Raw genomic sequence first — 22,445 nt, forward strand, 5'->3', positions numbered from 1 at the left:
GCCCTTTGCAATGCCCTAACAAATTCCACTTTTACATACTTACATGTGACATGATTCAAAAACTAAAGGATACATTTTAAGTTGTGACACTGTTGGAAGAAATATCCATCTGGTTCAGTTCCAAGCTGGGAGAAAAATGCTGGAAACAACATGGAGACTGATTGGAAAGATGGTTTATTGAACAGAACCACAAAGACAGTTCTGGGTCCACTGAACAATTGGTTTGTTGAGAACATTAATTTTTATAAATTTCTGTAATTTTGAAGGTTGAGCTATTATGGGGGTGGTGCAATGAAGGGACTTGTGTTCTGAAAGAGTGTTGGGCAATTCCTATTGTGGCTAATGGCTTTTCATTCTGAGTTGGGTTTTGGGTGAGGGGCTGCTTTCTAATTCTATCATTCTGCCTTTGTTAGCTGTCTGCAAGGAGGTTCGAAATATCCTATCTTGAATGGATATCTGCCTGCAGTACTTGCTTTGCTTATGAATAGTGCTACTAGATAGTTGTCTTCCTCTTTCAATAAGCTCTTATCTCTTAAGTGCTGGCATCTGCTGTGGGCTATTAAGAAAGATTTGGGGGCTGTTTCCTGCTTCTAAAAACATGTTACTCCCTTTCTCCTTTAGGGAAATATAATATTCTGCCTTTGTAGAAAGTTAGCACCCATCCCTCTCCTAGAAGAATGAAATATTCTAGAAAATACTGTATTAAAAAGGCAAAATATTATACCTCCCTGGATGAGAAAAGGAGAACATGCTCTTGGAAAGCAGCCCCCACCTTTGTTAATAGCCCCAGAAAGACTGAGCCATCTTATCTACAACACAAAAGATCTTCAGCTTCAGAGTGATAGGAATTGCCCAAAGCCCCTTCATCAGAGGTGGTATTCAGCAGGTTCTGACCAGTTCTGAAGAACCAGTGGTGGAAATTTTGAGTAGTTTGGAGAACCGGCAAATCCCACCTCTGACTGGCCCTGCCCCCATCTATTTTCCACCTCCCGAGTCCCAGCTGATGAGCTGGATCTTCTTTTGTTGCTCTGCACAGGAGAATGGAGCTGGAAAGCAGGTTATTAGGGTGGGGAGGGAATGGAGATTTTGCAGTAACCTTCCCCTGCCACATCAACCAAGCCCCACCCACCAAGCCCCACCCACAGAACCGGTAGTAAAAAAAATTGAATCCCACCACTGCCCTTCATAACATCACCCAGCAAAATTCAATCAAGCTTGAGACTCAAGACAACCTACAAAGGTACCCCTGCATGTCCCCGTGGGAGTCTGACAACCAATCAGGATACATTTCTTGCCACAGGAACAAGAAACAAGTTCAAAACCCAACAGAGGGTATGAATCTCTGTCACCCATGTGCTCTTTTTTTGCCTGGGATCTCAAACCACGTGGTCCTGTTCCACATTAAAACTATCCTTCTAATTTCCATGTTTCCAATGTCTTTCTTCCCACTTGGAACTGAACCCAGGTGGACATTTCTTCCAACACCTTTTTTAACATTTCCCAAAATATTTCATTCTTCTGAGATGGGGGGCTTCCCACAACACAGCACTTGTTTTATCAATACGCCATTGTTGTGTTTAAGAAGAGATGCCTATGGTTAGCGTACAGTATGAATCCTGTTTAGTTTACATAAGACAATAAGTAAAGCCAGTCATGGTGCTTGTAACTCATGGTTTGTGACATGGCTTTTTGTATAATATATAACCCAAGCCACCATAGCTCAGTTTCCACATGATAAGAGCGCCATAATATTGTTAATGTGTTTATGGTTTTATATTATCAAGCCATTGGGAATTTATCCTTAAATATGATAAAGCTCTTAGATAATAAGCCTATTAAGGATTGGTCCATTTCAATGGGTTTATCTTAAGCATTTCTTCCTCAACCGTAAGTTGATCCATGCAAATATTCTTGTCAGTTGAATTTAAAATTGGGCATTAATCAGCAAAAAAGCTCTATTCAGAAAGTGACAAGACGAAAAGCGCCGTCTAGAAATAAACACGTTCGAGTTCAGTTATACTAGACTGCCACTTTCATCAATCACATTACAACTCAAGCGACAAAAGAGTTACAATACGACCCTCGCACGAACAGGGTTCAAAACCCGACTGCCGTCCCACCGCTTGAACCTGACGCCGAGAAGACACCCCCGCCTCTCACCCCGCCCTTTCGCGTCAGGACCCGACGACAGAGGCGCCACAGCACACACAGCGCCCCCCTCCTCCCGCGGAGGCCGGGCGGAAGGAGCGGGGCGGAGCCAGGGGATAGCAAACCGCTTGCGCAGAGGCCAGCGGGGGCGCCCCGCCTTTTCGTTCCTCCCCTCGGCGGGGCCGGTGCCGGTTTACGTAACGCCTCTTCGGGCGAATTCCGGCTTGGTCCCGCCGCCTGACTTGGGACGGGTCGCCAGAGGCCCCGGCAGGTAAGGGCGACCTTGAGGGAGGCCGCTGCCATCTCTCTCGGACAGCGCTGCACCGCATCCCTCCCCTCCCCCCTCCCCGCCTGTCCGGCCTGCTGAGGCCTGTGGCGCTGTAAGGCGAGAACGGACTGGATAGGCAGGCCTATCCTGATTTGGCCTGGCGGCCTTGTCCGCCGCGTGATCCGGAGGCTCGGCTGACTCGGCGCAGGGGCATCTGTGCGCCCCCTCAGGGTAAGAATGCTCGCGTTCCTCCGGCCTGTCCGCCTCCGCCTGCCTCCCTCAGGAGGGGCAGTAAAACGGGCAACTCCGCGGCGCGGCCTGCCGCCCAGGGACTAGGTCGCACCGACCGGGATGGGAGGCTACTACTGCGGCCTTCGTGAAAGATCGGCCAGCGGCCTTCTGCGAGATCGGTTCTGAAGGCAGGCAGTTACCGAAACAGCTTGGTTTTTCTCAAATAACATGCGTGTTTCTTAACAATACCCCTGTGGTTTTGTTCAGATCCGTTTCTTCGTCCTTGGATGGTTCGGCACTGCGGTGCTGAACTGCAAGAGGGTGGAGAAGATCCAAAGACTTTGCTGTGAGAAACGCTGCTTTTGAGTGGGCTGCAGGTTCGCACCTTGTTTGACTGCTGGAGGTTTTGCTGGCTTGGACTCGATGGGTTTGCTGAATAGTATGGTTGCACCATGAGGCTCAATAAGTAGCGATTCAATTTTGTTGGCTTTGGTATTTACTGCATTAACTATTTTTGTGCTAAATGTAGGTTTAGGCATCCAATTTAGGTATTAAATAGTGCCAGGTGAATGTAGGAACCAAACGTTCTTAACTGTTTTTTGTTTCAGGTATGTATTGCCAGTAATAGATAGGTGACCTTGGTTGATCTTGAAAACCTTCAGCTGTGTTAGACTAGTTACTATTTGGATGGGAGACCATTAGGAAATCTAGGGTCTAAGTTGGGAAGTAAAAAATAAATTCCCAAACATGTTAATGACAAATCACTCTTGTATAGTTGCTAGGGTAGATCACTACAGGAATATGACGAAGACTTGAATGTTACCTATTAAGACTGTGGCTTAAGTGTTGGTAACACTGGTTTTCACATAAAGATATTGCTTACTACCTGAATCCAGCCTAAGGAACATTACTAGCTTTCCTGTTCACAATTGCCTATTCATCTGTGGCATATCAATATTTTGATGCATTACCTGCTAAATTGCAGTTGAAATACTCATGGTATTACTGTACCTGTACTTGAAAGTAATTATTTGTCTGAAAGGTATTTCAAGTCTTAAGATGATGGAAAAGTATACATTTCTAATAGATCAAGTTTAGTATGAGACTTGAAATCAAAGCTACTTTTTTTCCAAACTGTTCAACTCCTGAATTTTGGAGTTTATAAAGGAGATTAAAATAGTTTTGATGTTATCCTGGATTAAAAAATAAGAGATTGAAAGGTAGCATTTGATACATATTTTAAATATTCAAAGGAGTTTCAACTATTTAAAATGAATTACTCATCCAATTAAGAAATACTTGTGTGGATTGTGTACATCAGTTGTAAAACAGCATCTTCATTCCCCTCCCCCATTGAACCAGGATGTACATATGCTGCAATCTTAATTAACAGGATGGTTGTGTAATTTATTCTCAAGTTATATATCAGTAGTTAGTTTTCAGTCCTTAAGGTTATTAAGTATAGTAAAACACAGTTTCTCTGACTATATGGTAGCTCCTTAGTTTCATGCAGACCTAGTCCCTGGAACTACAGTGTTTCTATTCCTTCATTTTCAACAAATAAACATTAGTCTCTGAACATATGATGAATGCTCATCAGAAAATCAGATCTGGGACTTGTATTCAAATATAAAGTTTGATATCTCTCTCTCTCTCATTTAAAACGTATAATATTCCATGAATCACTGTCATCCTCATAGAACAATGAATTTGCAGTTGCATTTCAGGTTCTGCTTTTTATCATGGAAAAGTATTTCTCACAAGTGTCTTTCAGTGAGTTTTCATCATTGATTCTCTGCATCTTTAATAATGCTGCCAATATTTTAAATACAACTACTGCCTGCATTTATGACCTTCACAATATGTCTCTCTGTCACACTTTTACCATTTCAATCAGACAGTACATGTTGTTCTGTGCCTTGCTTTTTTTTCTCCTCCTCTCTGCCCCCCTCCAAAGTGAAGAGATTGTTTAAGCAAGCTGTCTTCCAGAGCTGCTTTTCTCAAGTGTAGTGGAATCCTTCCCTAAAAACTATTAAGAGCGAGTTAACAAGTTGGGCTCTGTGACCTTAATTAGCTGATTAGCACTCTTGCAGTTGCTGCCTACAACTGACAAGCTCTAATCAGCTTCATATTACAGGTAGTCCTTAGTTTATGATGACATTGAAGTCTGGAATTTTGGATGTAAGTTGTTGCAGCTGTAAAGTCAAGGCATTATGTTTTTACAATGGCTCTAAAGCAAGACATCAAATTCATTAAGGAAATCATGTGGTTAAGCAAATCCAGTTTATACAGTAGGTGTTCTTTGCCATTTTCTGGCCGAAAATAGTAAAAAAATTGCAAATCACAATCATGTAATTGTGGGATGTTAACAACTGTTTATAAATGTGGGCAATTGCCAAAGTGCCTGAGTTAGTTTGATGGGAGAGAGGGCAACAGTCATAACTTTCAGGACAGATTGTAAGTAGCTTTTTTAAAAGTCCATAATTTTGAATGGTTCTTAAATGATTGGTTGTAAATCAAGGACTACCTGTAAAAGTTTTTGTTTCCCCGTAAGCCTGAATAAAAGCATCAGCAGGGCCCTTTTGATATATATTCTCTATTGTGTCCCTGCTTCCTCTCTTGTAATCCTTTCCTCTCCAAGCAATGTAAATACAAACATCAATTCTCTTCTTGCTATAATTATGCCAGCATCAAGGGGAATATTTTAAAGGATGCGGGAGGGAGAAGGCAAAAAGGAGTTATAAGATTTCCCCTTTTACCTGGCTTTTTCCTGAATCAAATTCCAGAAATCTTTCTGGCTGTTTGTGCTTTATCTCACACTTTAAAATAAAGGAAAGCTGAAGTAAAATTGTAAGCACAGTCATGGTCATATGATTTTTCCTTTCATAATCCCTTTCTTAACTAAGTTGCTGGTCCCAATTGTACTCACTAAATGAGTACTACCTGTAGTGTAATCCCTAGCTAATATGGGATCCTGAGATTGAAAAAAAGATGTACTTTTTTCCTGATAGTGCCTGAAGAAAGAATGGGCAGGTCCTGATATAACTTGAACATGTTTGCACTCTTGAAATATTTTCAGCAAATGCAAACTTACTCTGGTGATGGAAGAAGTAATCAGAATAGCGTATGTCCAACTCATAACCAAGAATAAAGAATTTTCAGATGATATGGATATGGATATGCTGTGGCAAACTACTATATGTAGAAAGAGAGAGAGAGAGAGAGAGAGAGAGAGAGAGAGAGAGAGAGAGGAGGGAGAAAATAATCATTCAGAATAATAACCAAGAAAAAAAACAGCCGTAGCCATGTCATCGTATCTTAGAGGAAGGAAGTTGAAAAATTCTGAAAAGTCACTTAGTGTTCTCATTGTATTCCTGGCCCATGAAAGAAGAATAGAAAGGGAAAGAAGAACATTGTAAATGAATGTTAGCGTTCCACAAACTGTGTCATGGATATTTAGTTTTTGGACAAAGCTGTTTAAAGAGAGACCTGTTGGCAAGAAATAAGGTGCACTTAGTAAAAGAAAAACATATTTGTCTTAAGAATGTTGAGGTTGTTTACAAAACCTTTAAACTTAATCCTGTTGTGGCTGGAGATGAAAACCCTGAAAAAAAACTTCCGAAAAAAAATTGCTCTAATGGGGTATGTAGATGGAAGTAAATGAAGGAACAAATAAACAGTATTTTTGCAAGTATCCAGGGAGATATGGGTGATTGTTCTGAAACAAAAAATGAAGATTTTTCAGGGAGGTATTAAATTGTAGTATGGGGAAACACAGGGAAATAGACAATCTGACCTTCAGACCAAGCTAGATTCTAGAACAGGCAATAAAGTGAACAGAATGAAAATGAAGGTTTTTAGAATAACTCTGCATTTATTTGAAAGAAACAAATCTTACCAGATTGACAATTTAATTATTGGATCAGGTAATTTAATAGTTTTCAGGAATGTTGTCGGCATAATATATCTTGATTCCAGAAAAATATTTCATAAAGAACTATAGGATATTCTAATTAACATACTAATTCTACTTAGCATGAGTAAGTGAATTCATAAATATTTCAAATTGTATTCAGAGAGCCCACGATCACATTAATAATATGTACTGTATGGATGCCACAAGGGTCAGTGCTAGTCCTTCCATTCTGTATATAACTTGAATGGAGAGGTGTCTCTGTATGACACAAAAGTACATCTAACATGCTAGGTCTCTATTGCTAAGCAAGACAGTTGTTAAGTGAGTTTTGCCCCATTTCATGACTTTTCTTGCCACAGTTAAGTGAATCACTGTAGCTGTTAAATTAGTAACATGGTTGTTAAGTGAATCAGGCGTCCCCATTGTCTTTGCTTGTCAGGTCACAAAAGGTGATCACATGACCCCAGAATACTGCCAGTTGCCAACATCTGGATTTTGATCACATGACTGCAGGGATGCTGCAACAGTCATAAGTGAAAAATGATAATGTCACTTTTTTCACTGTAATTTCGGTCACTAAACAAATGGTTGTACACCAATGACTACCTGTAAAAGAAAGACAATCTTGATTGATAAAAAATGAAAATGAACAGATACTTCTCCTATGAGCTGCTTCGAGCATCCAGTAATGGGAGGTGCTTCAGTCTCTGCTTGCTTAGGCTGAGCTTGAATTGAGGAACGCTCCTCCTCCTCCACGTGACTCTTCTAGGGCGTTCCCCAGTTTTTGCTCAGCCTCGTGCGAGACAGGCTGTTCTGCTCTTTGCTCCTTGGCCGAAGCAAGAAATCTTGGATTCTCACAGCTATTTCAATCAGCTTTATTTTCAGGTTTGATTTTCTTCTCCTTAGCCGCTGAGCAATTGTTCAAATTGGCACTCTTGCCACTAAGGGGAAGCGCAGTTTTCACCCCCAAGGAAGGCCAAGGGAGGGACAGTAGCGATCCTCGCACTACCTCCACAGCCAAATATCCCTCTCTCTCTCTTTGCCTGTATTTTGTTGCCGTTTGGTCTATCGCTCCGTTTTCACAGCATTTAATTTCGGCTTGCTCCGTTTGAGTTGTACGCGATTTCCCCCCCACCCTCGAACACCGTTTTCTTACTCTTAAGGAGAAAGCCTATTCTCTCCTTCCCTGGCCATCTCTTTAAACAGAGCTTCGGTTTTCTCTTGCCAGGCGGGGAAACGCTGCTGAGAGGTGCGCAGTTCTAGCGGCCGCCATTTTGGAGGCTTCCTTGTGGCGCGCGCCATTTTGTTTTTTTCCCTAATTGAGGCTGTGAGTGGAAACTTCTTAAAGTAACAGGCCCCCGCCTGGTTTTCTTTCAGAGACCTTTGCAGATTTACCTAATTCAGCTTGTAATTAATTGGAACAATCGTTAGCTCAACCCTACAGCCTCTCTCCAGCAGTGTAGCAGCTGCTCCCAGGCCTCATGTCTGCCTGTGCAGAGAGGCTGCTTCAGGCCCTACCCTTAATTCACCGGGCCTAGGCATTTTGAAATTTGGCTAATTGGCTCTCTTCGTTATCCCAGGAGCAGGCATACAACTACAACAACCCATTTAAATATATTATTGATTTCAAATTAACAGTATAATATTTTCAAGCTCAAAATATTATCACTGTGGTACGACTCCATTGTTTTCTCTTTGGCTATGTATTCATATCTCTAGACAGAGATATAATATAAAAAAAAATTTTTTTTCTAAAAGGGGGAAGTAATATTGATCAGGGACACCATCTTGCTAGATTGGGCCCTGGGCGTGCCAACCGCCTAATATTGATCTCTAACTTACTACAGCTACATTTAAGTCATTGCAATGGCAGATGGTAACACCTCCAGAGGAACTTCTTTAAAGGCCCCCTTCTCTCCCAGATATCAGAGGCCTCCCTCGTTCAGACCAGGTCAATCCCAGGACAGACTCGACTCGGGAGAAAGGAGTAGGAGGGGCAGTCAATATAAAAGGCCCTTTTGGGGATCTGGAAGTAGGTCTTTCCACCGTTCGAGATAGGCGAAGGGACTCTACCCCCATTGGCGGACGTCTGAAGGCGTTCGCCAGTCAATGGGACTCTTCTACCTCTGACTCTTGGGTCAGGGACACCATTAGATTTGGCCTTGCCCTTGAGTTCCATTCCACTCCCCAAAATTTTTTTATGTCATCCCCCCTCTCCAGAGATCCGGTCAAATGCAACCTAATGGATTCCGCCATCCAGCATCTCCTTAGTATAAGTGCCATCCAACCTGTTTAGCCCGACCAACGAGGAAGGGGTTTTTATTCTCACCTCTTCGTTGTCCCAAAACACTCGGGGGGATGGAGGGCTATCTTAGATCTAAAGCACCTTAACTGTTTTTTAACCTACCACAAGTTCAAAATGCATACCCTACAGTCTATTCTGCTGGGTATCAGGCAGGGGGTCGTTCTCGCATCCATAGATTTGACAGAAGCATACCTACATATTGCCATTCGGCCTTCCCATTCCAAATTCCTAAGGTTTTGCTACAATAACCAACACTTTGAGTACGTGGCCCTTCCCTTTGGATTGGCCTCCACCCCCAGGACTTTTACCAAGGTCCTGTACCTAGACGACATTTTAATTCAATCCCCATCTATCGATCAGGCAGTGAAAGACATCCAGGCCACCTTAACTTTCCTTCAGGAACACGGGTTCCTCATAAATTGGAAAAAGAGCCAACTATCCCCTTCTACCCGGATAACCCATCTAGGAGCACTTATCAATACAGTGGAAGGCAAGGTCTACCTGTCTTCAGAAAGGCTCCTTAATATTCAGAGACTGGTTAAGGAGATCAGGCACCGCAGAAGGGTGGCCCTACTGGAATTGTCAAAACTATTGGGAAAAATGATTTCGTGCATTTCTATTGTTCCCTGGGCCTGTCCTCACACTAGATCCCTCCAGTGGTTCCTGCTCCCGTAACAGAGATCCGGCAGAAGCAATTCCAAGCTCCCAGTCAGGGTTCCTCTCAAGGTCCTCATGTCCCTCCTCTGGTGGGCAAGACCAGTCATCAACAAGGGCTATTTCTTCAAGGAACCTCAAAGGCTGACTATCACCACAGATGCCAGCCTATTCAGATGGGGCGCCCACTTCCAGTCACATCCCAGGGCAGATGGACTGCAATAGAACAATCGTGCAGTATAAATTGGCTGAAGCTTCATGCCGTATGCGTGGCCCTGTGCAGCTTCCTCCCCCAGGTACACGGGCAACATGTCCTAATTTTGACAGACAACGTGACAGCCAAAGCACACATCAACAAATGGGGGCATACAATCAATCCACCTAATGAGGGAAGCCGAGTGCCTCTGTCGCTGGGCAGAGAACAACCTTCTGTCTATCAAGGCAGAGAATATATTGGGGCTATCAAATACCCAAGCAGACTGGTTAAGCAGGGCCACCATAGACCACTCAGAATGGCGCCTCCATCCATCCCTGTTCAAGGAGGCATCAAGGATATTCGGGCAACCGGTGATAGACCTCTTTGCCTCCTCCCTCAATACCCAGCTCCCAAGGTTCTTTTCAAGGTACCCATCCCAAGGAGCAGAGAATCACAATGCGCTCCGCTGCCCATGGCCCTCGGGACTCCTCTATGCGTTCCCCCCTCTGGCCCTGGTGCCCAGGGTCATTTCAGAAGCTGCTTCACGAAAAGGCGGAATTGCTTCTAGTGGCACCTCACTGGCCCAGGCGGCCGTGGTTTGCGGATCTCCACATCCTCTCGGTGGCCCCTCCCTGGAGGATCCCACCCGACAGGGTCTCCCTTTATCAGGGGCCCCTTCTGCACCCGGATCCGCAATGGTTCCAACTGACCGTCTGGAGGTTGAGCGGAGCAGTTTGAGGAAAGAAAAACTCTCAAACAAGGTCATTGACACCATCCTAGCTGCCAGACGACCATCCACCATTCGAGTTTATAATGCCACATGGGCCATTTTCTGTTGATGGTGCAACAAGCTCCAAATCAACCCAGTCTCCCCCTCCATAGCACAAATCTTAGAATTTCTGCAGGAGGGACTTGACAAGGGGCTGTCTCCTAACACCCTGAAACGTCAGGTAGCTGCCCTGACATCAGTCCTTTCTTGCGAGGGCCTCAGTTCCCTCTCTCACCACACACACATCCGGGCCTTCCTTAGAGGGGCTACTAAATTGCGTCCCCCCCCCGGTGCACCGTTATCCCACCTGGGACCTCAATAAAGTCCTTCTCTCGCTCACCAAAGAGCCTTTCGAGCCTTTGAGGGACACAGGTCTCCAGTTCCTAACATATAAAGTGGTTTTCCTGGTAGCCATTACATCCGCTCGGCATATCTCGGAAATAGCAGCCCTGTCTGTCAGGCAAGACCTCTGTGTCTTTCATGCAGATAGGGTGATCCTCCGACCCAATCCCACCTTTCTGCCCAAGGTCAGTTCGTCTTTCCGTAGAGCCCAGGAGCTCATCCTTCCAAAATATTGTCCCAATCCATCTCAGGGAAGGGAACAACAATGGCATAAATTCGATGTCAGGCGCGCTCTGCGAATCTATATCAAACGCACAAAACCCTTCAGAAAATCGGAGGCCCTATTTCTTTCTTTCCAACCCAAAACACAAGGGCACAGGGTGTCACCTTCCACTATAGGACACTGGATTAGGGCAGCCATAGCTAAATTGTATCAATCCCAGGCCCTACAGGTTCCCAAGGGCATAACAGCCCACTCTACTAGGAGTGCGGCCACTTCGGCAGCCTGGGTTACCCAGGCACCAATACTTGAAATCTGCCGGGCAGCGACCTGGGCGTCACCTTCCTCTTTCATTCAGCACTGTAAAATTGACGTGTTTGTCTCTGCGGAGGCCTCATTTGGGAGGCGGGTCCTGCAGAAGGTTCTTAGGGACCCTAAGGAGATTCCGGACCAGACGGAGTCCCTCCCTTAGGACAGGCCAAGCTTTGGTATGTCCCATTACTGGATGCTCAAAGCAGCTCATAGGAGAAGGGGCGTTGGTACTCACCTGATACGCCCGTTCTCTTTGAGCTGCGAAGAGCATCCAGCCCCACCCTAGTTTCCGTCTGGTGGGGCCTCTCTCTCTCGGCCAAAGACCCAAAAAATTTTTTAGGTGATAGGAGCAACCTTTTTTTCCTCTTGCCCACAAAACTGGGGAACGCCCTGGAAGAGTCACGTGGAGGAGGAGGAGGAGCGTTCCTCAATTCAAGCTCAGCCTAAGCAAGCAGAGACTGAAGCACCTCCCATTACTGGATGCTCTTCGCAGCTCAAAGAGAACGGGCGTATCAGGTGAGTACCAACGCCCCTTTGCTTTGAAAGAAATCAAATCAGATTTAGAATAGAGGATACTTAACTTTGATAAAAGTATGAGAAAAAGATCTGACTGCAAACTGCATGAGTTATCAGAACAATGGAACTGTGCAAATGTACAGTTGTTAGTCTGTACGAATAGAAGTATGGTTATAAAATCATAAAAGTAATAATTTTACTTAATTCTACATGGTTCAGACCCATCCAGTATGTTTCCAAAGGAGCCACCCATCCAGTTTGTTCATTCTGTTTGGGGAGTATAAGTTTTCAGATGAGTGAAAGCAAGGCCCTGATGTCCCATTAAGATGAAATTGTCTTCCTCTAGTCTAGAGATTCTAGCACTGCCCTGTCCTATAGCAATTTGGAAACTAATTAATTGGAGCTTTCCCACAGCCTTTTAAATTATGAAAATCTAATCCAGTTGCTTATGTCAATGGCAATGTTAATAGATTGGTTATTGCTTTTTGGATTTTATATCTCAGATTCTGTTATTTGCACATTAGATTTATTCATCCCTTTTTGAACTTTTCTTTTAAAAAGTATCATCTTCTATTTACTGTATTTTTTGCACTATAAGGCACATCCCCCCCCCCAAATGTGGGTGGAAATGTCTGTGCATCTTATAGAGCAAATGTTGCTGAAGCCACACTCACCCTTCGGCCTCTGCTCCCCAGCAATTTGCCTCCTTACAGCAAATAGCAAACAGCTTGGTCAGCTTCAGCACAGCCTGATTTAGCACCAGTAGCTGATTGTCAGTTGGATCGGCCTCCCGGAATACAACTGTTCTTCAGATGAGCTGTGCGGTGATCACAACACCGCTGATCGCCTCCTCCACACGCCCCATTTTCAGTCTCCGTGCGTAAAGTAAAGTAAATTTAACCTTTATCCAATACATTTAAACTTATTTCAATCTGTTAAATAACTGATATATATATATATATATATATATATATATATATATATATATATATATATATAATATATATATATAAACTTAAAAAACACATAAAAAAACACACACACACACACACACACACACATATATAAAATGCCTAATATATTTTATAAAACTTTTCATTTTTCTGTCCTTTTGTTACTATATCTTCTTTTTTTACTGTTATTGTATCTAAAATTATTGCCTTATTATAACATGTATTATGGAAATCTATTACTTGAAAGATTTTTAAATGTCCATATTCCATTTTGTAGAAATAGAGGAGTGTTAATGCAAAATATTCTTTCTTCCTCGTATCCGACTTGTTCTCCCTCGAGCTGCTCGGATCATCCAGAGAGTGGGAAGTGCTCCAGTCTGCGTCTGTGTAGGCTGGGCTTAATCATTAGGGAACGCTCCGCCCTCTGTCACATGGTCCCTTGTAGCCTCCCAGTTTATGCCCAGCCTTTGCAGTGTTAGGCTGTGTGTTTTGATTGTGCTTCCCACTCTTTGGCTGATTCAAGCAGGATAATATTTCAGTTCAGGTTTGATTTAAGCTTATTATTTCCTTAGCCTCTGCGCATCTGGGGGTGTCTTGAGACTTAGGGGTGTGCGTTTTTCACCCCCAGGGGGCTGGGCGGGCAGCTTAGCAGCACTTAGTGCTAACACCCCCCCCACCCCCCACCCCCCGCTCTCTGCCGTTTTATTTCTTTTTTTACTGCCTTGCTGTCCTGGTGCCTTTCTAAGGTCTGGAGCCTTTGTTTATTCTGGTTTTCCCCCCACTAACGCCAATTTCAGCGTCCTCGCCCTCGTGGCTTGCAGGATGCACTCACCCTGAGCCGCCCGCTTTGCCTTTCACTTTCGATTTCCAGGCGGCCGCCATTTTGGGTGCTGCCTCGTGGCCGGGCGACATTTTGCAGGCCTCCTATTGCTGCGACGTTCTGCTGGCCCTAGGCTTAGGCTCCCAGGCCTAGTACGGCTGATTTCTCTATCTCCCTCTCCCAGAGGGGAAAAAGAAAGCTGTTTTTTTACTCTTTACTCTGTTAATGGTTGGTGTAAGTGTTGGCTTCCGCAGCAGATCTCAGGGTGGGGAATTAGAAAAGCAGCCACTCCCTCCCTGAGGGGGGGCAAGCTGCCTGAGGCCTTGTATTGCTGGCGTTGATTTGGCTGATTGGCTTCTCTTCCTTTTACCAACTGCCAGGTTGTTATTCAGTCTAATACAGAATATCTTCATATTTCCTTACATTGGTAATCCAATCTCATTCAATTGGCATTTTTTTTTTCTCTCTCTCAGATTTGCTTAGAGAGACCTAGCTTCCATCACTGTCGCTGCAGTGTGTTTTCCTGGATCCTTATCCTGGTGGGATATAATTGTACATTAAAAGTCTATATCTGTGGCAGTTTAAAAAAAAAAAAAAAACTTTTGGTCATATTTTCAGATTATTCATTGCAAATTCCAAAAGGGGCGCGGCCAGTTTCTGGATACCCGGCCTTACCCAGGTCGTATCCTAGGCGTGCCAACCGCCTGTACACACACACATAGATATATATATATATTTCTATATATTCATTTTGATATTTCTGTTGTTTTGCCATGGCAGATGATAACCCTAACTCCCGCCATTCTTTGAAGGCGAAATCTAAGTCCCATCATGTGCGCAGACAGGCTAAGGAAACCTCTCAGGAGACCTCTAAGGCCTCTCAAAGGGACGCTTTAAGGCGTCATAAGGCACTAGAGAGGGAGTTCGATAGGCGCTCTAGGGTGACTCAACCATCACCCCCAGCCGCCACTTCTACTTCTAGGCACCCCCCCCCCTCCAGTTTGTTCCCTCTCTCCAGGCACAGCTCATCCCAGGAGTCTCACAACCCTGGACCAGCTACCAGCCGGATGCCTGAAGCAACCTTCACTCCCACGGCCGCTGGCCTGAGACAGGAGGACCCACCCATGATCGAGATGCCTGAGTACATGAGAACTTGGATGGAGCAGGCTATTCAACAGGGGATAGCTCAAGGCATGCAGCAGATGGCCGGATCAAGCCTTCCTCAGACGGTTCCCGTGCAAGAACCGGTGCCAACTAGGTCCATGCCCGCCCTGGACCCTGCTCCTGGTCAGGTACCTCCCGGGGGCCAGCCCTCTTCCAGAAAGGGAACCGGAGGAGGGAATGGAAATTTTAGACCAATACAGGGAGGAGGAGGAGCACCTTGAATGGGGATCCACCTTCCATGGGGAACCCTTTTCAGATTTAGACCCGATGGAGGCAGAGTTGTCGGAGGACGAGGGCCTTACCCCGTCCAGCCTTCCTTTGTGGGGTTATTCAAGCCCCACATGTTTAAATCCATCTTGTTTAAGGCCAAGAACACCTCGGGCCTGGCCACTCAACTTCCCCCTGTCCCCCACTCCTCTGGGGAGGAACCGGAGGACGCAATGTTCAAACAGCCCGTGGTGGCCGAGGATGTGATTCCTGCTCCTCCCATTTTCCACGATCTGGTTTCCAACCAACTGGGCTTTACGGGGGCTCCTCCGGCCCCATCCACACAGGATAAGAGGTTCTTTAACCTCGAACCGGATTTCTGCTCCCTCCTCAATACCCCGGAGGTGGACGAGCCCATTGTTGGTCTCGCCTCTTCCTCCTCCCCGAGTGACCCACTGGAGGCCCTCAAACCCGAGGATAGAAGGTCTGAATTGGCCTTGCGGCGGGCTCACCTAGCCAACGCCTGGGCAATTAGATCGGCCACCGCAGCCTCCTTCTTTACCAGGTCCTCTATCCGGTGGCTCCGTCAACTGAAGGCCCACATCCCTCCATCCAATACACGGGCGCTGCAGGACATTGCCAAAATCACAGCGGCGGCAGAGTTCTCAGCGGACGCCACATACCATTCGGTTAAATTCGCCTCCCGGGCGTTAGCATCCCAGGTCACTGCCCGTCGCCTGCTCTGGTTCAAACCATGGCAGGCGGACGTGAAGAACAAGGTCAAGCTGGCATCCGCCCCCATTAAAGGGGAGAAGCTCTTTGGGCCGGCCCTGGACCCTCTCTTGGCCGAAACTAGGGAAAGAAGAAATTCCTTCCTCCTCTTTTTCGGAGGCCTGACTCCCGAGCCCCTCAGCCCTTTCGAAGAGGACCCTCCCGGTCCTTCTACCAGTCCCCTTTCCCCCAGGTACCCGAGACCTCCTCGTATAGAGCATCATATTCCCAGGATCGCTCCGACCCGAGCGATCGAAATAGGAGGGGCGGAGGATTTAAGCGTCCCTTCAGGGGTTCCGGGGAGACCCTTCCGGCGCTCCAAATGAATCCTGTCTTTTTCCCCATTGGCGGTCGGCTGAGGCATTTCGCCGACCTGTGGGATTCTACCACTTCTGACAAATGGGTCAGGGACTCCATCAGGTTTGGACTCGCTCTGGAGTTCAACTCTCAACCTCCCGAGTTCTTCATGTCATCTCCCACTCTAGGGACCCTCCAAACGCAAATTAATGGATGCGGCCATCCATCACTTACTCTCCATCCAGGCCATCCAGCCAGTTCCCCCTCTCAGCGAGGGCAGGGTTTCTATTCCCACCTCTTCGTGGTTCCCAAGTCCTCGGGGGATGGAGGGCTATCCTGGACCTCAAACGGCTCAACCGCTTCCTAAACCCCCGCAAATTCAAAATGCACACCCTCCAATCCATTTTGCAGGGTACCAGGCAAGGAGATTGGCTATCTTCTATAGATCTCTCTGAGGCATACCTCCACATCCCAATTCGGCCTTCACACTCTAAATTCCTTAGATTCTGTTACAATCACCAACATTTTCAGTATGTGGCCCTTCCCTTTGGGTTAGCCTCAGCTCCCAGAGTTTTCACTAAGATCCTCGCGGCCCTGGCAGCTCGCTAAGGGACTGCCCAGTCCGTCTCCACTGCTATCTGGATGATATCCTCATCCTGTCCCATTCACAATCCCAAGCAGAGCTGGACACCAAGACTACTCTCTCCGCCCTCCACGCCCATGGTTTCCTGGTCAACCAAAAAGAGCCAACTGGTCCCTTCTACCCGAATTGCCCACTTGGGGGCTATCATTGACACGGTGCAGGAAAGTGTTCCTTTCCCCGGAAAGGCTCCAGAGTATTCAAATTCAATTCAGGTTATTCGCCGATCAAGGAGGGCTTCTCTGTTAGATTTATCTAAATTACTGGGAAAAATGGTTTCATGCATCTCTATTATTCCTTGGGCCCGTCTTCATACCAGGTCCCTGCAGTGGCTCCTGCTTCCGCTTTCAAAGGTCCGGCAGAAGCAACTCAAAATCCTCCATCAAGGTACCTCCAAAGGTCCTCTGCGCCTCCTCTGGTGGACCAACCCTGCCATCAACAGGGGTCATCTCTTCAAAGATCCCCAGCCTCGTCATCACCACAGACGCCAGCCTGAGCGGCTGGGGCGCTCACTTCCAGTCCCTTACAACACAGGGCAATGGTCCCATGCAGAGCGGGCCTGCAGCATAAACTGGCTGGAGCTCCACGCCATCCACCTGGCCATCCGCCACTTCCTGCCTCAGGTACGCGGGCGGCACGTCCTTATTCTCACAGAAAATGTTACCGCCAAGGCCCATGTCAACAGGCAAGGCGGACCCAGTCTATTCGGTTGATGAGAGAGGCCGAGAGACTCTGCCGTTGGGCAGAGCGTCACCTCCTCTCGATCAAAGCAGAACACATTTCGGGGCCTCAAACACCCGAGCGGACTGGTTAAGCAGGGCCACCGTGGACCAGTCCGAGTGGCGCATTCATCCATCCCTTTTCAGGGAGGCGACCATGATCTTCGGTCTCCCGTTAGTGGACCTCTTTGCATCCCCTGCAACACCCAGCTCCCTCGGTTCTTCTCCAGATTCCCTTCCCCGGGCCGAGAATCACGACTCACTTCGCTGTCCGTGGCCCCCGGACTCCTGTATGCCTTCCCCCGTTAGCTTTGCTTCCCAGGGTCATTCAGAAACTGATCCAGGAGAAGGCAGATCTGATTTTGGTGGCCCCCTACTGGCCCAGGCGACCATGGTTTGCAGACCTCCGCAACCTCTCGGTGTCTCCCCGTGGAGAATCCCTCCGGACAGGATCTCCCTATCTCAGGGGCCCATTCAACATCCGGAGCCCCAATGGCTCCAACTAACCGTGTGGAGGTTGAGCGGGAGAAGTTGAGGAAGGAGAATTTATCTGACCAGGTCATTAACACGATCCTGGCCGCCAGACGGCCTTCAACCAATCGAATATACGATGCCACCTGGGTCAGCTTCTGCAGGTGGTGCCATTCATCGATGGTCAACCCGCTCTTGCCTTCGGTGGCCGAGATTCTGAATTTTCTCCAGGATGGGCTCAAAAAAGGTCTCTCACCTAATACCCTGAGACGCCAGGTAGCGGCCCTCTCAACTGTTGTCTCCGGCGACAATCTGGGTCACCTCTCTCACCATCCCCGTATCAGGGCCTTCCTAAGGGGGGCTACTAACCTCCGTCCCCCTGTTGTGCACCGGTACCCCACTTGGGACCTTAACAAGGTCCTGGTGGCCCTCACCAGACCTCCTTTCAAACCCATTAGAGAATCCTCTCTCCAAATTTTGACCTTTAAGGTAGTATTCCTGGTGGCAATTACCTCGGCTCGCCGAATTTCGGAGATCGCTGCCCTTTCGGTGAGAAAGGACCTCTGTATCTTCCATTCTGATCGGGTGGTTCTACGCCCCGACCCGACCTTCTTGCCCAAGGTCAATTCAGCCTTCCACAGGGCTCAGGAGCTTACACTCCCGAACTTTTGTCCCAATCCTTCGCGGGAAAGGGAGAAACAATGGCACACCCTAGATGTCAGGCGGGCCCTACGCATATACATTAACCGCACACAACCCTTTAGAAGGTCAGAGTCTTTATTTCTCTCCTTCCAGCCCAAGTCCTTAGGCCACAAGGTGTCCCCTTCCACCATCGGGCGATGGATCAGAGCCACCATCGCCAAGGCTTATTCATCTCAGGCCTTGCCAGTTCCCAGTGGGGTTACGGCGCATTCCACCAGGAGTGCGGCCACCTCTGCGGCCTGGGCCACCCAGGCTCCAATCTCAGACATCTGTCGGGCCGCCACTTGGGCTTCCCCCTCCCCTTTCATTAGGCACTATAAGATTGACATCTTTGCATCAGCTGAGGCCTCGTTTGGTAGACGAGTCCTCCAGCGGGTCATCGAGGACCCAGGGGAGCTTCCACCCCAGACGGATTCCCTCCCGTAGGACAGCCAAGCTTTGGTATGTCCCACTCTCTGGATGATCCGAGCAGCTCGAGGGAGAATGGGCGTTGGTCTTACCTGACACGCCATTTCTAGTCGAGCTGCGAGGATCATCCAGCCCCACCCCTTTTAATTTTTTTCCGTCTGGGGAACCTTGTTTCAGCCAATGATACTTTAGGTCTAGTTAGATGAGAGTTAGACGACTTTCCTCCTCTCTCGACTTCGCATAAACTGGGAGGCTACAAGGGACCATGTGACAGAGGGCGGAGCGTTCCCTAATGATTAAGCCCAGCCTACACAGACGCAGACTGGAGCACTTCCCACTCTCTGGATGATCCTCGCAGCTCGACTAGAAATGGCGTGTCAGGTAAGACCAACGCCCATTATCTGCATCCTTAAAATTATTCTGAAAATTTCATTTCCTTTCACCTGGAGGTTTTGAGGATATATGGGGTAGGAGGACAGCACTGGGATCATTTTTAAAAATTACCTGCCAGGTGCCTCTGCTTAGTTCTAATAATGAAAAATTTCATTGCATATTACCCCGTATTACTAAAGAGTAATATAGTTCAGTGATCACTTAAAATTTTAGAGAACGCTGAAACCAAACCACAATACAAGGCAAGAGTTTAAATTTCCATGACATTTGTGTAATGTATAATGATATCACCATGACAGTGCTGTAAATCATCATGACGACATCTTTTTATACTTAATAGATATCAAGTCTAAAAATAGACATCCCTTTGCCCCCAATTAATCTGTTTAGAAGAAGCTTCGCTATACATTAATCTTTCCCTTGCTGTAGTTAAGCTAAAGTCCTATAAATACTTAGTGAACAGAAAATCATTAAACTTTGTAAGATACGTGAATAGGGTCAGATGGAAAATTAGCTGTCTTGGGCTGGTATGCTCTGTTGTGAGAAAAATTGGTGCAGTTTAACTTAGTTTTATTAGATTCAGTGTCTTAAAAATCTTTTGCTTCTAAGCTAGGACTTTAATTTTTGATACTGGGTTTTAACAGTTGGAAAGTTATTACAAACTGAAAGAATAGCACAATACAGTGCTGTTTGAGGAATATTGAAAAAGCTAATTTATGGTGCAAGTGCAGCAAATGTATGTGTGTATGAGGCTTTTTGCGGTGCTGTTTTACCTAAAGTACCTATTTGCTTTAAATTAATATGCAATATATTACCGGTAGCTCAACTTTTAAATAAATCAGCTGCAAGGAGCCTGTAGACTTTGATTCAGTTTGCTTCAACTCTTGATGTTATCTAGCCAGCTTTCCTATTATGTTGGCAGAATCTGTGGAGTTCAGTTTGCCTTTTTTTGGCCATAAAATTCATTTTAGCTACCTTCCTTTAAGCTAGACAGCTTTCATTTGCTTAACTAAATTGTGCTTGCTACCTAGCTGTTTCTTTGGCTGGATAGAATTGTAGCTGCTAAAAATGATCATTTTATCAATATTAATTATATTTTTCAAATGTTTCTAAATACCATTTGTAACAAAATATTAAGTGATATAAGCAAGTAAATGATATAAATGAAAAATATGTGGTCCAGTGAAAGACTAATGATTAAATTCAATATTCTACAAGGCTTGGATGAGCAAGATGGATCAGCATTTCCAATCTTTAAATCAGGCTTGTCCAACCTGCGGCCCAAGGGCCGCATGCGGCCCAGGTCACCTTGTAATGCGGCCCAGTGCCCACCCCAATCTTCGTGCCAGAGCCAGCGAGGAGGAGGAGGAGAAGCAGGTGCGAGGCAGGGCGAGGTGAGCGCCAGGCCAAGCAGCAACAGAAAAAGCAGGCGCCGTCAGAGCGCCACCTCCTGCTGTTGCCACCACCGCCATCGCCGCCGCTTCTGCCCCCGCCGCTTCTTCCCCCGCTGCCGCTTCTTCCCCTGCTGTCGCTGCCGCTTCTGCCCCCGCCGCCTCCGCTTCTGCCCCCGCCACCGCTGCTGCCTCTGCCCCCGCCGCCACTGCCCCCGCCGCTGCTTCTGCCCCCGCTGCTGCTGCTGCTTCTGCCTTCCAGTCCTGCCTCATCCAGCCGGGCCATTTGCAGGAGGAGAGGTAGGCGCGAGGCGGGCGAGCTTTCTCCCCGCAAAATTTGGCCGGAAAATAAACCATGATAAAAAAACGTGATAAAAAAAACTGTGATAAAAATAAATAATTTTTAATAAATAATTAATAATAAAAACATCTCACTAACTTCATTTCCAAATAAATTTAATATGTTAACTATGTTTTCTATGGTTTTTTTGGATGATCAGGTATCGTTACTGTTATTTTATTTTATGTGCGGCCCAAACCAAATTTTCATCTTCTAATGTGGCCCAGGGAAGGTGAAAGGTTGGACACCCCTGCTTTAAATTGTGTTATGTTAACTACTTAAAATGAAATTCAAAATGGATTCTATCTCTTTATGACTTGGTTGTATTTATAGAAAGGCCAGGTCTTGTAATCTGCATAATATTTCTAAAAGAGATTATGCATTAATAATGTATTGAATATTTGGGACAAATACAAAAAAAAGACCAGTTCAGACCTCTTTCTCTTATATTGTTATTAAAGTAGTAATTACCAAGAATGACATAATTATGGGTAGTACTCTACTGTCAAGTTTTATTTTTATTTATTTAATAATACATGTATATGCTACCCAACTCATTATTGAAGTAACTCTGGGTGGCTTACAACACTTGATTTTTGTCCCTCCTCATAGAATTATCTCTTTTGAACATGCAGTAAAAAAGGTTATCCAAATCACTTTTCTGCTTTGGTATTTGTATATGTTATTAAGACATCAACAGTTTCATTTATATATTTAGCATATCATCTTTTTTCAAATTGTTCTTGTAACTTGGCATTTTGAAATCCACACCCAAGTCAATTTCATTGTTATCCAGGATAGCTTGTTCCTCTTCTATGACATCATTAATAACTACCTATCTATGATGTCAGACATTCTTAAAATTGATTTCTGATTACATTGCTCAACAATATCCTTCAAAACATCGACTGTTAAAATATTTTTTTCCATTCTTTGTTTACAAGTTGAAAGTAAGTATTCTTTCTCCAGTGTGCTGAGCAGAGAATCCAAAGAATGGGTTAAATCTGCCTTTCTGCCCAGAGACTGAGTCCTTTTAAACTTTTTAGCCACACCTCTCTTGATTGTGCCCCAGTTTTTGACTCAGTCATAGCCCAAGAGAGACGCTTAGCAGAGCTCCAGAGCAAAAAAGTAGAGTTAATTTCTTTGGAATTTCTTTGAAGTTGCTTGAATTTTCTTGGATTTCTTTCCTTTTTTTGGATTTTACGATCACTCTGGTAGCCGACATAACAGCAGTCAGCTGTTTTTCAGAGAAATGCCGCAGCAGCCGTAACGGCTCGACTACCAGCACAGCA

The 22,445-nt window shown here is 45.8% G+C and overlaps 1 protein-coding gene across 6 annotated transcripts in view; it reads left to right on the forward strand.

Annotated features, from left to right (window-relative positions):
- The first annotated feature begins 2,226 nt into the window (after positions 1 to 2,226).
- KIAA0232 (KIAA0232 ortholog) overlaps positions 2,227 to 22,445 on the forward strand; it is a 77,321-nt gene continuing 57,102 nt past the window's right edge. For 2 of the 6 annotated variants that reach the window (XM_026700961.2, XM_026700962.2), the window contains exon 1: positions 2,277 to 2,419. The gene's annotated coding sequence lies outside the window, so the exon portion shown is untranslated. Of the gene's footprint in view, positions 2,648 to 22,445 lie in introns of all 6 variants that reach the window. The other 4 variants (XM_026700965.2, XR_015743041.1, XM_087930596.1 and 1 more) reach the window with 4 other exon arrangements.

This window comes from Pseudonaja textilis, chromosome 3, assembly GCF_049901715.1.
Source record: "Pseudonaja textilis isolate UNSWEBS1 chromosome 3, rPseTex1.2, whole genome shotgun sequence".
NCBI lineage: Eukaryota > Metazoa > Chordata > Lepidosauria > Squamata > Elapidae > Pseudonaja > Pseudonaja textilis.